Source organism: Psittacula echo, assembly GCF_963264785.1.
Source record: "Psittacula echo genome assembly, chromosome: 6".
Classification (NCBI taxonomy): Eukaryota; Metazoa; Chordata; class Aves; order Psittaciformes; family Psittacidae; genus Psittacula; species Psittacula echo.
The window spans coordinates 76,690,400-76,708,459 of NC_137743.1; positions in this window are offsets into that span (position 1 = coordinate 76,690,400).

The window sequence follows — 18,060 nt, forward strand, 5'->3', positions numbered from 1 at the left end:
CAGCCTTCCAGTATCTGAAGGGGGCCTACAAGGATGCTGGGGAGGGACTCTTCATCAGGGACTGTAGTGATAGGACAAGGGGTAACGGGTTCAAACTTAAACAGGGAAAGTTTAGATTGGATATAAGGAAGAAATCTGTTACTGTGAGGAGGGTGGTGAGGCACTGTAATAGTCTCTTGGGTCACATGGTTTAGTGTGAGATGTCCCTGACCATGGCAGGGGGGTTGGAACTTGATGATCTAAAGGTCTTTTCCAACCCTAACTATTCTATGAGTGTATCAGTGTAGCTCCATTAACCTCAATGATATTGAACTGGTATTTCAGTAGTTAGAGATACAAATTTATCAGCAGTTGCTAAAGCAGTTGAGTTTGCTAAACCACTTTTTTCCTTTCCCAGATTGCTTTTTCTCCATGTGGTGTTATAAATCATTACAGGTCAAGCGTGACTTGATTTGCTGTTGACTCCTTAGGTTTGTGTGTCAAGGATATATTTTCATATATCCATGGTTTTGCATGTTCATAATTCTATAATTTTATATTATTTCTTTAACTATTTCTTGAGTTACTGAAACTTCATCATATTCTTCCTTGAACAATGGATTAGTTCTGCAATAGTTTTGTGTTGATACATGACTAAGAATCCTCTGATACCTCAGCCTGAAAAGACTAGGACAATTTACTAGGAATATTGTGGGGTGGTGGAAATACTATACAATATTAACATTCAGTAGGCATTAACTGTTTCCTAACACTGACATTTCTGTATAGGCTTCTTCAGGTACCTACCTCCAATACGTGCAACTCATTAATATGGAAGCCTTGCACGTCTTGAAAAGAGGCTCTTCTAAAAAGGCTTTCAGTATTCATCCAGGGAAACTAGTTTCCTGTTTTAGATAAAGAAGGCCATGTTACTAGCATAATAGGGGAAGAGAGCTGGAAGGCAGCATGAAAAGGGAGTCTGGGGCTTCCCTTGAGCAGTGACACTGGGAGAACAGCTCAAATGCCTGCACGCAAATGCATGCAATGAAAGGAGCAAACAAAAACTTGAAATTCCAACAGAATACATGAAAAATCCTTTTCATCTCAGGGGTGGTCAACACTGGAACAAGCTGCCCAGAGCAGTGGTGGAGTCTCTGTCCTTGAAGATATTCCATTGTACTTGGTTCTTGGCAGTCTGCTCTAGTTGGACCTTACTAGAGATGACCATTAAGCATTTCTCATAACCTAAATCATTTAGTGCTTCAATTACGTGCAGTGGCACAGGCAAATAAAGCTTTACCATTGAAAATCCTTTACTTTGTTATTTTTAATTATTAATCTAATGATCTTCAGTGCACTCTGTACTTGGACTCCATATACAATTTTTTGAAGCAGAGTATTTATGCCTCATTCTAAACCTCTTGTTGAATCATGAGGGATTAATGTTTGAGAATTTAATAGTCTTCAGTTTAGCTAAACTCAGTAAATCTGCCTCTAGGCTGACAAAGTGTTTTAGTGCTAACTATTTTGGGATGGTTAGAGTAATGGCAGTATCAAATCTTTTGTCTATAATACTGAAGTTACCTTTGTCTTTAATACTGAAGACAATGCAAAATTTTAGCTGGGTTTTTAAAATAATCCACTGTTTATGTGCACAACTATCACTCTAATGAAGTTTGGAAGTGATTCTGATGGAGGAAAAATGAGCTAATGCCCACAAGCTTTTTGATATAAGTCATTTGATGAACAAGATGACATGAACTTCATTAGGGAGCTTTAACATAGAAATGTGTTTATGCACATGAAATTCCGCACATTGCATTTTTTGGCTTTTAGTTATAATGCTGAAATTTATAAGTTACCTCAAAGCGGTTCTTCAAACTCTGGGCACGCGAGGTCCTCCAGCCGCTATTGAGTTGGCATTTAAAATGGCAAAATTTAGTGTTACCTAATTTTAACATAGGGAAATTACTATAAATTTGAGGGCACAGACATTGGAATCGAGGAGAACAATCACAACTGAACGTATGACCAGCTGTCTTCTCATTTTATTTACGGATCACTCTATTTTTGACAGGTTTTTTATAAACTCACTACCATAACATTGGCATTAGTCAACATGTGATTCCTCAGGTGGTGACTGTGATACATTAATGGCTCCTTTGTTGGCTGTAATAGGTTTTGAATGGTGTATTGTCATTGCATGTTTTTTTAGAGCAACAAGAGTGTATGAAGGTAGGATACTTTTTAGATGCCATGGTGTTTGAAAACCAGTTGTTTTGTTCTTGTGATTTTCTTTGTCAGATTACTTGACTTGCTACATATTTGCCTTAGTTGTCCGGTGCGTAATTGTGAATGCAGATGAAGTGAATATGTTCACAATGTAGTGACTATAAACTCACACCAAGGTAAGGATTGTATTGGTTTAAATCAGAGGGAAAGCTATTTTGAGTTTTTCCGTATTAGAACAATTTTATTTATTTCGGCATAGTTTGAATTGCTAGTCCTTGAAACTGAAACAGCAGTTGTTGCTGATTACTAACATTAAAAGCTATCTTCAGAAAAGATGGGGTTTTTTTCTCCAAAGTACAAGGGAGATGCACAAAAATAGCAGTCTTATAGAGAAAAAGGAAAAGTACATGTTTTTCTTCCAATGTAAAGCCATAGGAAAATAATGGCTTCACACTCAGAACTCAAAAATCAGCACTCAAATGGGAAGGAAACTTCTCCATTAATTCATAATCAAATGGTGTCAATCTTATCTAATTCGAAAGGATTATTCAGCAAACACCACAACTGATATTTCCTTTGATATTTTGATTTTTTTTTTTTCAGGAGTTGGCAACTTTGCCTCATTATCTTTGTCTTAGAATAATGACAGGCTTTATGAGCTTGCTTGATTTGATCCTGCAGTAGTTAAACATCCCAAACTAGCTTTCACTTCACAGCACAGAGAATGGGGAATTCATGAGGCTGGATTTTAAATTTTGACTATCACACCTACTTTTAAAAAATGCTTGGGCTTCTAGCAGGTTCTTAGAAACTTAGAGGTAAGGAAAATCAAAAAGCCTTGGCCTCCAAGCAAACTGGTTTTCTTGTCCATTTTAATCAATAGCAAGAGTTGCAGTCTTCAGAATAAGCATATTGTGGCATTATAAACCTAATGACATCTAATTTTGCTGAGTATATATCAGACCTGTAGAAATAAAAGGATAATTCACACAACTGTCAAACGCAAGTGTCTCATAAAAGGGGTAGTAGTGAAGCTGCATGGAAGACCAGGTAAATTTCAACTGTGACATACAAGAAGGGTAGGATACTGAACCTTTTGAGTGAGACTTGATGGGAGCAGATCCCAGACTCTTCTATACTCTGTTTTTTCACTCCCTGTGCCTCTTCTGAAATTTGAATAAGGAGAAAAATGTTATAGGAGGAATGTAGCTTGGGTGGTTTAGAATACATTTCTTTACATAGGATGTGCAATTTTACCTGGTTCTCCACTGTATAAACTATTTTGAATAGATTTAAAACTTTGTGCCACTGTGACGATTTGTCTTGTCGACAGTGATATGATTGAATTTGGAAGCTCCAAAATGTTCAATTTTGATATTTACTTTTTAAGTTGACAAGATTCAGTAGCATTAGTACAATGTACTGACAAAGACTGAAACATAACTTTCAATATACTTTTATTGTCCATTGATACTACATCATCATTTTTCAGAAGCCTGTGAGCTTTTTGCAAAGCCCCTTTCATCTGCCATTTCACTAATTGCTACCAGGCTGAACATGGCAGGGAGTTTGGAACTAGATGATCTTAAGGTCCTTCTTTTTCAATCCTAACTATTCTGTGATTCTATGGTTGCTTTCCTAGAGTTAGGGTGGAAGTTAATTTCTTTTACTTGCTCTGTTTCGACTACGTGTATTGTAATATCCCAGCTGTTCAGTTTTAGAAATTTACTTATATGGAGGCAGATGGAAAAAGAATAAAATTCTTTTCCCCTCAGAATGATTGAATCTGAAGTTAAATACACAGAAATGAGGAGTTTCACCTGACCTAGCTTTAGCAGTTGATGTGCTACACAGCTTTGGTTGTCTAACTGTACAAGCTAGTGACAAGAAACAGGTGATTTTAGAGCAAGAGTTACTTTAAATGTGTAATTTCCATTGGTTCCTTGCTTATTTTCCTTTTTTAATGTGTTCAAAGTAGTTACTCTTGTCTTAGAGGACATTTCAATAGTATACCTTTGGAGGAGTTAGCTCTAGAAGTAGAAATACATAAGAGCCAGCTGAAAAGATAACTGAGAATTATGATGAATTTTTGACAAAATATCTGGAGTAAGGATGTGTATGCTGACTTCAAACACTTTGTAATAGGATAAAGCATTGAATCACAGTAAAACCCTGTCACTGCACTGAATTTGTTCAGAAATTACGTTAACTAGGGAAACTTTAAATAAAAAGATAAAGCTACAAAATGTAAGGAAACTTTTAAAGACAGTTTGAGTTTATTAAAGTTCAATCATGAACCAATTAATGTAAGAAAGGTACAAGCTGTTTTTATTTTATTTGATAAAGTATCTAGAATTATATTCACCCTCAGGGCACAATAGCATGACAGCTTGCTTTGTTCACCATAAAGCTTGCTTTTTCTGTTGACTTTTACAACCTCTGATTAAAGTATTTGCAGCACTAGCTTGTTTTTAACAAAATCAATTTACAAACAGCTAGCAGTACAATTCAGTGGTTGCTTCCACCTGCAAATCAGAAAGTCAAACAATACATTCTTTTCTTAAAATCAGTGCTTTGGAGTTAAAACAATGATTTCTTTGTAGCACTGATGTTCAGGAAGGAGTAGTTTAATTAGAAAAAAATAAGGAAATTGTTTAGGTCAGGTTTGGATTTAGACTTAGACTTTCAAATGGCTGTCTTATCATAATTTTCTTTGGAAGAAAAAGAATTAAGTGATCTATCCTTTAACACTTACTATTAATTTTTGATATAAATTATTTGCAGAACTGCTTTTGGCACAAGGCTGTGTTTCATTTTCCTTTAAAAATACTCTTTTAATTACATATTATTGTATGAAACTTCAACAAAACCAAAGATAATCTGTAATTCTGATGGAAAATAAGGATGGGGAGGGAGAGTAAAATTTGTTATCAGCTCTAATTACCAGATCACAGTCATTCCACAATTGTTTTACTAGACTGGGAATTTGTTTCACTTGAACATCTAATTTCTCAGGGAAAATAGATTTTTAGTAACAACTCTGACAGACTTTTTATTAATTCTTCATTTGCCGTGTCAACTTTTTGTGGGAACTTTTAAGCTCAGTATAAAAACTCTTTTCCCCAGTGGTTAAAAACTAAATTCTACTGACCATGATTTCATCTGCAAATGAAAATCCACTTCCCCACTTTGAGCTCCCTGTTTTCCTGATGAAAGGAAGTCATAATTCGTCAACTGAAGGATAGTGCAGCTCAGATCTTGAAAATGTCAATTTGTCCTTTTTCCTAGGATACATCCACTGATGAGTTGTGTATCTTGAGGTACTCATTTTTCTTTTAATGTGTTTGAGTCAGATCTGTCTTTTAAAACAAGTCTCTTCAAAATAAACATCTTAATTTACTGTGTACAATACTCTTAGTGTCTGTTTCCTGTCTGCTTCCTCATGACAGAATTACTGTATTCTGGTAGTGGAGGATACAAAATAGATTGTTTCCTTCTTGGTCTGTAAATAGAATAGTATGTATTGATGAACTGAACAAGAAAGATATTTAAGAGAAAGACATGTACATTCATTTAATATTTGAAGGCAGGAGATAGTTTATGGATAAGAACTGTTACTGGAATTGCAAAACGTATGATGATGGGTTCAGCCCTGAAGTTTGGATTTTTATTCACTGCTTAGGATGTTCAAATAGTATTATTGCAAGTTTTATTATGAATCAGTTTGAAATTTTTAGTGACTAACATGCTATTCCTGCACTATGAATGGGCTTTACCTGTCAAAGGAATTATTTACAAGGTATATCAAACAGACTATTTTGTGTGACACAGAAAATCCTTTTGCCATTCATACCTTGACACAATCAGCAAATCACTGTACAGTTTGGAACTGCACTTTGTTGTTTGAAAAAATCTAAGCAGCTATTAGACACTATGAAGGAAGCAATAGCAACCATATAAATTAAAATCTGACTAGAATGATACTACAGACAACTAATTTAGCAAATGACAAATTGGATGTGTAGGGTCAAAGATTAATAAGGGAGATTATTACAGAGTAGGAAAAAGTTGGTTTTAATTAAAACCGTAGCTTTCTAAAAGACAGGTGGAATGCATGGACAGTTTGAGTGCACACAGTACTTCATGTCTATGGAATTATTGGTGCAGGATGCAGACTACAGTGCACACAGTGAAGTTTTAAATATCTATTTTTTTTGATAATAGTATAAAAGCACAATTATTCCTTTAAAAAATTACCTGGATAAAGACAGGAGAAAGACAACCTGAGAGTGGACTACTTTCTGATTAAGACAGATTTTTACTGTTATATATTATATACAGACCTTCAGACCTTGATAAACTGGAGGGATTGGATGTTACATTTAGGATATTCAAACAATTTTTTTATGCCTTTAACTTGGAGAAACCAGGCAGTTCTCGGTTAAAATGTAATTTCTGCTCTAGAAAAGCACTATTGATAATTTCTACAAGCTATTTATATATATAGAGATATATATATATTATATATATTATATATATATAATATTATATTATATATATATATTATATATATATTTCAACAGTTGTTGCAAAGTATTTCTACATGTTTCAAAGGAAGAGCAAAAATCTCAGATTCTGTACAGATCAGATTTGATTCCTGATATTACACATTAAACAAGTGCATTCTGAGTACTCAGCTGGTGTTTGGATAGGTTTAGAAGTAATTTGTGTATGTTCCCAAATAGAGTTTGACTGACAGGAAGTTTGTACTGATAGTAGTTTAGGATGAAATGCAATTAACAGATAATGTAATGGTCTCCAAATCAGTTACTGCAAATCTAAATTCAGATTTAAAGAAATGCAAGCATGTTAAAGACTGAAAAAATAAAATTTGTGATACATGATGACTGCTTAATTTATTTGGGAATGTGTTAGTAATTTTTTTAAAATTATGACATCTTGAGTGCATAGTGTTATATAGTATATAGTGCATATGAGGAAGTTCTTTACTGTAAGGGTGGTGAGGCACTGCAATGGGTTGCCCAGGGAAGGTGTGAATGCTCCATCCCTGATGGTGTTCAAGGCCAAGTTGGACAAAGTCTTCAGCGACATGTTTTAGTGTGAGGCGTCCCTGCCTATGGCAGGGGGCTGGAACTTGATGATCTTAAGGTCCTTTCCAGCCCTAACTATTCTATTATTCTATTCACACAATGCAACACTAGTATTTTCTCAAGATAATTAGATTATTTTTAATTGGTTTCATTGTGTCTCTGCCTAGCTTTTTCCTTCAGTTAGAGGGTGTGTGGACAAGAGTGAGGTTTCTCCTCTTCTGTTCACTTTCTTATTCTTCTTTTGCCCTATCTTCTAAAAGAAATGTCAACTACTTTTCTGAATGCATTTTGCTGTCTTTCTGAAGTGTTTTACCCTTTACCTGTGTTTTCTCTTGTAGAAGGAATACTTTCTTTTCCCCTAAGACTGAACTTGTAAATATTCTCTAATAATTTTAGCTCTTTCCTTGATAATCTCAACTCCAGAACAGCAGTAAAAAAATAAGTATATCAAACACTGTCCTCTTTCGAGTAGATGAGGCCCTTAGTGGCATGGTTTAGTGGTGGGCTTAGCAGTTCTGCAGGGACAATTGGATTTGATAATGGTTTTTCCAACCTAGTTGATAATAATTCCTGCACCAAAAAATCTTAGAGACACATGAGATACATCCCTCCACACCCCAAACCTACAAAGAAACTTTAAAGTGAGTCTTGAAATGTTTTAAGTTTGACTTCTAAGGCATTGGTACAGATGAAGCACTGGTACAAGTGAGGAATATTTTAGACCTACTTCGTGATATTCAGTAGAGCATAATCCCTTGAGGACTGTGACCTTCCTAAACTCCTTAGTTAATAGAAGTGCAATTCAGCTTGAGCATCACAAATAATTAGAAGAAAGCATAATTATACACACTTCACCTCCCTCCACAATTTCTTCCCAAGAGAGGAACATATCTAGGTTAGTAATTTTTCTAGAGGAAAAGCTGAACAAAAAATGTCACCAGTCAAAACACAATGTAAAGCAGCCTTGTTTCATTATTGTTAGTTGGCTGATGGAATAGTAGCACATTTAAATTGCTCTTACTTTGGGTGCTCCGTTTTGAATGCAGGCTGCAGATGAGGTTCTCTATTTTTGCATATATGTCTATACACATGCATCATAGGTACATACTGTCAACTATATCAGCTGTTTTCTCTTAAAAATTATCTGACCTGGAATGGAGTTTGATTGCCAAACTTCTCACTCTGCCTGCTTGCGTTTGTTAAGCCATCTTTTCTAAATAGGAATGAATAATAAAAGGGGATTTCTGATGGAGGCTTGATGCCTAATTAGGCAAATATAAGGGGGAAAAAAAAACAACCTTGAGAAATGTTAGTTTATATAACTAAAATTGTCTACAACTCACTCTTCCCAGTTATATCCAATATAAAAGTTGCTGGGATTCCTATTTTAGGATGTATTTGCTTCTTAATCATTCTCAAAGAATCATGTGTTAAAGAGGTTTATGCATCAACTCTGAGAATGGATATTCTTCACTTTATATTTGCACAGCACACAGCCAAAAAGCAACTTTAATGTAGTTCTCAGAGTTCCCTAGCCAGTGAGCCTAACTGTCACCCTCAGCCCAGGTGACGCTGGAGGCAGAAAGGTGCTCTCCTTGAAACAGAAGCTGGTTATAGGTGGGAGGCTGAAGATAGGCTGATGTGTTGCTCTCAAAAGCAGCAAGGGTGAGATTTAATCAGAGTTTTAGCCTTGAGTCATTCTGAGTCTGCACCTGGAGTTTAGAACTCTGCTTTCTAGACAGAGTTTCAGAAGGACGGAGGAAGAAATGTCATATGCTTCATCTTAGGTGTGGACGCACCATGGGTTGTGCCTGCATGGGCAGGCTTTGTGCCTGGGAGGTGTCTCTGACAGCTCAAATTCTTGAACCAGTCACTTGGGAAAATCATCCAGAGAAATAATCCGTGTCGTTCAGATGCTTGCTCTTGTATTTCTTTCCTTAAATGTTCAGAAGGAAAATGGTACTAGTATGTCCTATATGTCTATATCTTTTTAAAGAGATGCCACAATAGCAAAACAGCAAATGCATCTCCTAGAATCTCGTTATTTCTTAGGAGTCAAATGGTGATTTGTTTCTAGGATGCAACTGAACAATTAGAGCTTCTATTTCTTTGGCACTGGCTTAACTCACAGGTGCGTGTATCAAACTACTTCATTAAGAATCATAAATACAAATATGGAAAGAATTAAAAGCTGGACAGTTTAGTTATACCTGTCATACACACAGCTGAACATTTGGCATAAATATTTGATAGAGGCTTGTTTGCCAATGTTCTAAGAGTATTAGCACCACAGCTGTTACCTAAGGAAGTAGTTATCCATTTGCTGTGTTGGTAATAATCTGTCCTCTCTAGAGAAACATTTATAATTAACCCTGGGTACTATTCCCAATATCCAGTCCAGTCTTTTTAAAAAAATAGATTCTTAAGTAGGCTTCTTTGCTTAACAGTAACTTTTGTCTCCTGAGAGAATATTATCTTGTCCTGGTGGCAAATTTGATTTGTCTATATTGGTTTTATGTATTTGTCAGTCTTAAAGAAGTTTTAGTAGTGGGATGTTTTCCCATGCATAGCAGGAGTAGGAAAAAAGGTACTGACTATGGATGGAGCTGGAATGCAAACACTAAGTATCTCCTGTAATCATTAGAATTCTTTATATTGTGGTAGGGTTTATTTTTTTTAATTGATGTATCAATTTCCCATACAATTCTATTCCTTCAAAGTAAATACAGAAAAATTTCCCAGTATTTTTTTGTGAATTTGCAAGAATTTTCTAGAGCTGATTCCATATGTTACTAATGTTACTATGTAGGCTGGCTCTCCAACAAGAAGGATTTTGTTTGAGCAATTCTAAAATATGCCTTAAAAATGGACCCTGTGTTATGCTGTGTTTACTCTTAAGCAATGTGAATTAGTCCTTCTGAAATAGGAACGGTCCTACTGGGATTTCTTGACCTCAGTCTTTAGCCTTCAGGATCTTGCGTGCCTGCTGTTGTCCTAGTGTTGGTGTACCACCGCGGCAGGGACCCAGAAGGCTGCCCAAGGCCTTGTGTGAGAAGAATAGGTTTGATTTTTGTATGGACTGCTATTTCTACTGGTTTTCAAATTTTAGCACATTAGATGAACAAAGGATTTATTGACTATGGCTGAGGGAAGGACATCTCTTAATAAATATTGTTCTGCACTGTCAGGATTTCTTGTTGCAAGTGGAGTCCAAAATGAAGGGAAGCATTCAGGTAAGACTCTGACTTGCTGGGAAGAGTTAGGACAGTTGTGGCTTACTCAGCTGTCTGTTTTTCCCAAAAGGCTACAGGGGAGGAAAGGGTAACAAAACCAACTCTTACTCTAGCTACTTTCCTGACAAGACTTTTGACATTGTGGTGAAGAGAACCTGAGCAGAGATGAGATCTACTCTTCATAGCTTAGATTGCTATGTATTTACCTCTGGCTGATAAAGGGAAGCTGAAGCTTTGTAACTTGGGGGGTAAGTTACAAAGTCAGGTTCTGAAGAGATAGTACCATTTGTGAGGTTCTGAGGGAGAAAAAGCTGCACAGCTCAGTGGTAAACAGCCTACATCTCAGTTAGTGTGTTGGCAGCATTTGAAATGCTCTAGCAAGTATATTATGAAGTTCTTGCTTGAATATTTTCTTCTGTGGGGTCTTTTTAGTGTAAAATGCTTCCATGTAAGCTCTTTTGTGCCTTGAACATGTATTTTGTTGTTAATGTTATAACAGAAAAGTGCATATCATTTTTCATCTATTTTATTTAATTATTGATCCTTTCAACTTTACAAGACTTAATTAGAATTTGCTGTATTGAACACAACAAAAAAATTAAATTTGTTGAATTAGTAAATAACAGAGAATTAGCGGTAGTTTAGTGATTTAATTAACACAGCTTTATTCCAGCACACTAGTTAATGAAAGGCAAGCATTGGGCCATCTGGTACTGTTTCAGGAAATGTGGAAACAGAACTGCCTTGCTCTGTACCTTCCTCTTGGTTGTTATTTGCGTTTTGATGAATCCACTTGTTCTCGTCTTTCAGATGAAGTCCCTAAACCACTACAGGAACCCTGAAGATAAAATGCTTTTTTTATTTGTAAGGTGATTGTAGGCATTATTTTGTTTCACAAAACTCTTCAATATTCTAAATGTTGAACAGCACAATAAATATGATCTATCTAGAAGGCCTGTAGCCATCACTCCTATGCCATCTAATTAAAAGCTTCACATGTTTGCGCAGTGGTGGTCAAGTTGTCGTTTCAGGGTGCCAGGGGACTGGGAATGGTAGAAACCATTTTTCTTAAACTGGTACGTTTATCTTGAGGGCAAAACCTGCCAGATTCCCAGTGAGTAGTAGTGCAAGACACTGCACAATCTCAGGGAGCTCCTTCCATGAGCTTACATCATTCTGCATTCTAGTTAAATTAATAAAAAGTTTTACAGTTATTTTAAAATAACATAGGGTAAATATTTTGCTGTTGAAATGCATGTTTAGGGAGCTTAAGCTTCTGAATTATGGATGTTTGAAATTTTCACCTGAGTATCCTCGAATGTCACTAAAAATGTACTTGCACTGCCTGCCAAGAATTAACCAATGACACTGAAGTCATCTAAATAAAAAAAACACCCCAACCCTACAACCCAACTAAAACCCCAGAAAACCAACCAAAATAATCCCAAAACAAAGAAAAGTTAGTGGTTCTGTTTCTGCATTCTGCTGTAAAACAAAGAAAAGCAAACATTCCCCTGAAGGATTCACTTTTCCCAGCAAGTATTTGAGATCCATGACTTGTACTATCTAGTTTATCAACTGACAAAGGTAATTCTTTGTTATCATTTTAAAAGTGTCAGGATGTGAATAGAACTGAAAGATAGTAAAAGAACTGAAAGATATTTTTATTTTTGTGCTTTATAATGATTTGTTTTGGCTATCAAAAGTTTAGTTGTATCGATATACTCCTTTAATCAGTAAACTACTTGTAGATATTCGGATACCCGTATGTTTTCTTGAAGACCTGAGCAGAGGAATAATTAGGATGGATGTACCGGTGTAACTAACTCTCCTGATCATTTAAGATCTTATGTTTTCAGAAAGACTTGATTCTAAGAGGTCAACGATTTTAGTCCTTACATGTCATCACTTTGGCTTGGAAAACTGTATAAAATTTACAAACTGTAATTGATAGTAATTGCAATATTGTGTCCTCTAAGGAAGACCTTTTGCTCCACAGTTTACCTCGTGACACACACATTCACAGAATCATAGAATCTTTTAGTTGAACTTTAAGGTCATTGAGTCCAGACATTTACCTGGCACTGCCAAGTCCCCCACTAAACCATGTCTAAGTGCCACATCTACACATCTTTTAAATGCCTCCAGGGATGGGAACTCCACCACTTCCCTGGTGTTCCAATGCTTGACAACCCTTTGGTGAAGAAATTTTTCCTGATACTCAATTTAAATTTCAGCTGGTGTAACTTGGGGCTATTTCCGCTTGTCCTCTTTCTTGTTACTTGGAGAGCTCTAGAGAGCAGTAAGGTCTCCCCTGAGCCTCCTGTTCTCTAGGCTAAGCAGCTCGGTTCCCTTAGCTAGTTCTCAGAAGACTGGTGCTCTAGGCCCTTAACCAGCTTCATTGCCCTTGTTTGGACACACCTCGGCACCTCTGTGTCTGTCTTGTAGTGAGGGGCCCAGAACTGAACATGGCATTTGAGGGGTGGCCTTACCAGTGCCCAGTACAGGGGGACAATCACTTCCTTAGTCTTGCTGGCCATGCTATTTCTGATATAGCCCAGGATGCTGTTGGCCTTGACCACCTGGGTATGCTGATGGCTCCTATTCAGCCAGCTGTCAACCAAAATCAACCAACACCCACAGATCCTTTTCTGCCAGGCAGCTTTCCAGCCACTCTTCCCGAAGCCTGTAGTGTTGCGTGGTGGTGTGACCTAAGTGCAGGACCAAGCACTTAGCCTTGTTAAACCTCATACAGTTGGCCTCAGCATATCAATCCAGCCCAAAAATGAGAGTTCTGTTTGTTTTGATAGGGTTTATTCCTATTACCTGATAAGTGAGAAGAGGGCTAGAAGTGCAAGTAGAAGATTAATAGTAGAATTTCGTTATGAAAGCACACAGGTGCCATTTGTGTGGTTAGAGGGTGGTCTTTTCTTGCACACTTAGCACAAAAGTATTGGAAAAGATGAAAGCAAGTCTGGTATGAGTCTGAAGAATGGGACTGGCCATTGGGAAAAGACAGTTGAAAATCTCTCGGAGGGAGGCTGTTAGAGACAACTGAACTTTTCCAGCTTGCCTTCAAGAACATATTATTCCCTAACTTTAACTTCATTGGTGGCTTTTTCATTTAAAATTCAGATTGCAAAGTGGCTTTATTAAAGCCTAAATATAGCTTTGAAGCTATTGCCTACTTGGTGGGAGGGAAACAGAAGTTATTTGCCTTTTGAGTCAGTGCTAATTATATTTTCTCTCGAAAACCTTTGCCATCAACTTGGTTCTGCAATTAAACAGTGCAGCTGAAAAATGTCTGCTTTCTACCCCAGAAGTCTTTTGCTAAAAAAGTTCTTAAATGTGCTAATCATGTCTGCATTCTTCTCCACAGTCTTTTTTCTCGCTTGTTGCATACTGTTGTTTTAAGTATCAGAATGGATGTAATGTGCAGAAACAGCTTTTCATCCAGAAACAGTAAGGGTTGCTTGATGCCTGCTGCAGTTCAGTTTTTATTCATTTAGATTTCATCTTTTCTTATATAACTTGGTGCCATTTAGACAAAAGTAGTGCTAGCCTAAGGCAAGTGCATTGGCTGTGACCGCATTAACCAAGGAGTGTGGCCCAGTGGGAGCAGTAAACCTTTATAGCAGGACAGTTTGTAGTGAGGATCTGACATAACTAAATATCTCAGTCATTAGCTGTTACTTGTTCCTCTATACTGGATATCTATTCCTGTATCATCAGATACCTTCCTGAACTGAATGTTTGATTAGTTTAACTTGATAGGAATCCACTCCGTATGTCCGTATGATTATTTGTAGCATGAATTGAAGCACAGTAAGAGAAGGCAATTGGAATACTTGCTTCTGACCTGGATGGAATGAATGCAAATATGCTAGGAGAGATTTGTTCCAGGAGTCAGTCTTGTGCATCCAACCACCAATGACCATTCAGTTAGTAGTTTTGAGTAGAGAATTTGAAGTAAAATGCCTCAAAATGTATGTTGTCTGAGTATTGAGTCCTCAGCACCTAGTGTTTTTCTCTGCAGTTCTCCTCCTACTTCACTGCACTGTCTACCTGTGTAGACACAGCCGCTGTCATCTGAGCAGGGAAGAAAGATTTCACTTGTCTCAGTAGAGGTAATAAGAGTTACCTTACATAATTTTGCATGAGTATGGAGTCTGATGCAGGAAAGGCTCAAGCTTGTTTTTCACGCTTTGTAATCTGCTAAATAGCAGGATGGAGTCTTATCATAGTATGTTAAGGGCCATTCTTCTTCTTTCACTAAATAAAAGTGAATACGGAACTATACAGTATGCATAGTCTTTTACCCATGAATGGCAAGTTATTTGGGATCAATGTGATCAGTACTTCCCAGAAGCCACACAGTTTTCCTTGATAATCACTGTTTAACTGCCATGCTTCCCTACACAAATTTAATTTCAAACTTTCCCCCCACAGTTGTAGTAATTTTAAATGTGTGACTGCAATTAGCTAAAATGCTAACTGTGAATTGAGTTTGCCACACTTGTCTCAGCACCGTTTTAATGAAGAATTAAATATCCTTCATCCTTTCTAAAGTCTGAATTGATGGTTAGCTAATCCACTAAATCAGAGGTTCATGACTGCTTTCCATTACCTTTCCAGTCATATTGTGTTAGGCTTCTTTCACCATTTTAGTATCCAGGAGCCTGGCAGCTAGACACTAAGTGATGTGACTCGCATCTGTCATGTCTGGCTCATCCTTTCTCCTATCCCCAATGTGATAATTCTATCATCTTGGTAGTAATGTGTTTTGCTGCTGTTATCATTATTATTATTTGTATATATATATTCCTATTAGACCAAATGAAATATGAAACATTTGAAAGACTTCTTTTGTAGATGCATATTTTAGCTGTGCTGTGGCCAACAGAAAATGGAGTAGCAGGGAGACTTAGTCTTCCTAGCTTCTCTGTGCAGTCAGTAAAGAGAGGGAGAATCCATAGTGTAATTCAAAGCAGAAATAACTTATTCTATGCATAACTGCATTTTAGCAGTCAGCTTAAATTGTGAGGAGAAAATAAGTATGCTGGGAAGTTACATATTTTGAATCTACTTTGGAGAAGTGTCTCGCTTTTATATCGATGGCTCTCTGCAGTTGCTTAGACAACTGTGTTGACTGCATAGGCAGTGTGAGTACCCTCCCTTTTCGTGCTGAAATATTCCCATAATTTCATCTTCTAGAGGTGTGGTTTCATTTCCTTACTACTTATTGGTAGTTTTCTCTTATATTCACAACATACAGATGTAAAATCTTTGAGCTGGTAAACTGGTCTATGATATCTTTTTTTTTCCATTACAAGTATTTGCAGATCTCTATTTCTAACCATAGGAAAAAAAAAATGTGCTCTGTTTCTGGTGAATAATGTCACATAAACGAACATTATTAGTCACATTAAAAACTTCAGCAGGTGCAGTGCATTGCTTTCCTGGTGTGGTTATTTGGTTTACAATGCTGTTGGAATCGGGGGATATAAGCTTAGAGGTAGAAGTAAACTCTGGAATTTCAGAATTATTGTATTATATTTAAAATACTGTACTGCTGATCTTTAGCTTCCAGGAAGTCTGTGAGGGAAAAGTGACTGAGCCTGGAAGATTAACAACTAACTTTACATAGTTTTTGATGCAGAGAGTGAGGTCATACTATGATAAATATTTGTCGTATATGAGTAAGACAAACTAAGTACAAGCGGTATAGAAAGTACCTTCTATGCAGATGTGAATCCAGTTGGGAAGACTTAAAAAAACCCCAACTAACCAACTGAAAAACCCCAACCCCACCACCATCCCCTGCCTCAAACCCCAAAACCACAACGAGAAGCTAAGGGTTTCTGTGTCATAAAGCTGTGACTGCTCTCAGCGATAACAGATAATCTGCATCTCTCTTGATCTTTATCGGTATTTGAAAAAAGAGATTCAAAAACTGCAGGCAATGAGTACGAGACTTTTTATTTGTTAAGGTAGATAATTCTCAAAATGTTGAATTTCTCTCTACTGATTTAACAGGATATTGTTATTTTAACCTGGTGTACTGCTAGTATATGATGTTTTCTATTGCAGAATACATATTCAGTTTTTCTTTTCACAGTTTTATGCATCTTCTGAGATAATATCTGATTAGGTTTAGGTAATCTAAGGTGGGTTTGGGAAGGCATTTGTGACCTAGCTTTGATTATTAAGTATTAGAAATAGAAGAAAAAAATGTTTACATCCTCATGAAAAGTAGTGATTTATTACTGGAATGACAGGGAATGGTTTGTTTGCATTGTACAGCATGCCAGAACCCATGGCCAAGTTGAGGGTCCTGGGAGCTATGGCAGTTCATACAGTGCTTAAAACATCTTCAAGCAAACAGTAGAGCGCTTTGTTGTAGTTAGAAACAGTAAAACAGTAGCAGCATTCTAGTTTGGAGGACTTGATGGTGTGGCAATGCTTTTCTACATTGTTGTTGCTATATTATGTTCTCCAGCTACTACCTTAAAAATGAAACTCTACAGCATGCAGGAAAGCTGGCTTCAGTTGGACAGCTGCATCTATCTATCTGTCTACATATCTATCTATCTACATATCTACATGTATGCTCTCCCATCTATACTGGGTGGTCGATTGTGGGAAAATTCCAGTTTATTTGCAACAGTTTTCCTAAACCTAGCTGAACTGAGGACTCAATTAACATGTCTGTCTGTGACAAAGTACATCTGGAAGGAAATAGGCACTTGACTCAATCCCTCGTCATCTTTATTTGCACCTTTACTGTGTTCTTTTAAATTTCCAAATATTGACACACACATATACCAGAATATACACGTAAGAATTTTGTGATTATTGAATTTAATAATATTGAGCCTTTTCATAGTATTTTTAATATATATTGGTTTTAAAAATTTGTTTATGAGAAAGTAAGTCTCCAGGTTTTTTTTTCTGGTTTCCATCCATGCTTGTCTGAGTAATTTTTTGTTGTGTGGGGTTGTCGTGGTTTAAGCCCAGGCTGTAAATTAGAACCACGCAGTCTACTTCCCCCCACACCTTCCTTCCCTCCACTCCTGGAGGGACAAGGAGGAGAATTGAAAGAATGCAACTCCCATGGGTTGAGATAAGAACAGTTCAGTAACTAAGGTATAACACAAATCACTACTGCTACCACCAATAATAATGATAAAGGAAATAACAAGGGAAGAGAATACAACCACTCACCAACCAGTGCCTCACCACTCACAGACTGATACCTCGCCCCCCACCCAGCAGTGTTCCAGCCCTTCCGGGCGACTCTCAGTTCTACATCCTGGGCATGACGTGCTGTGGTATGGAATACCTCTTTGGCTAGTTTGGGTCAGGTGTCCTGTCCCTGCTTCCTCCCGGCTTCCTCTCCTCCCTGGCAGAGCATGAGACTCACAAAGTCCTTGGTCAGGGTAAACATTCTGACCAGCAACTGAAAACATCGGTTTTATCAGTATTATCCCCAGGCCGAAAGTCAA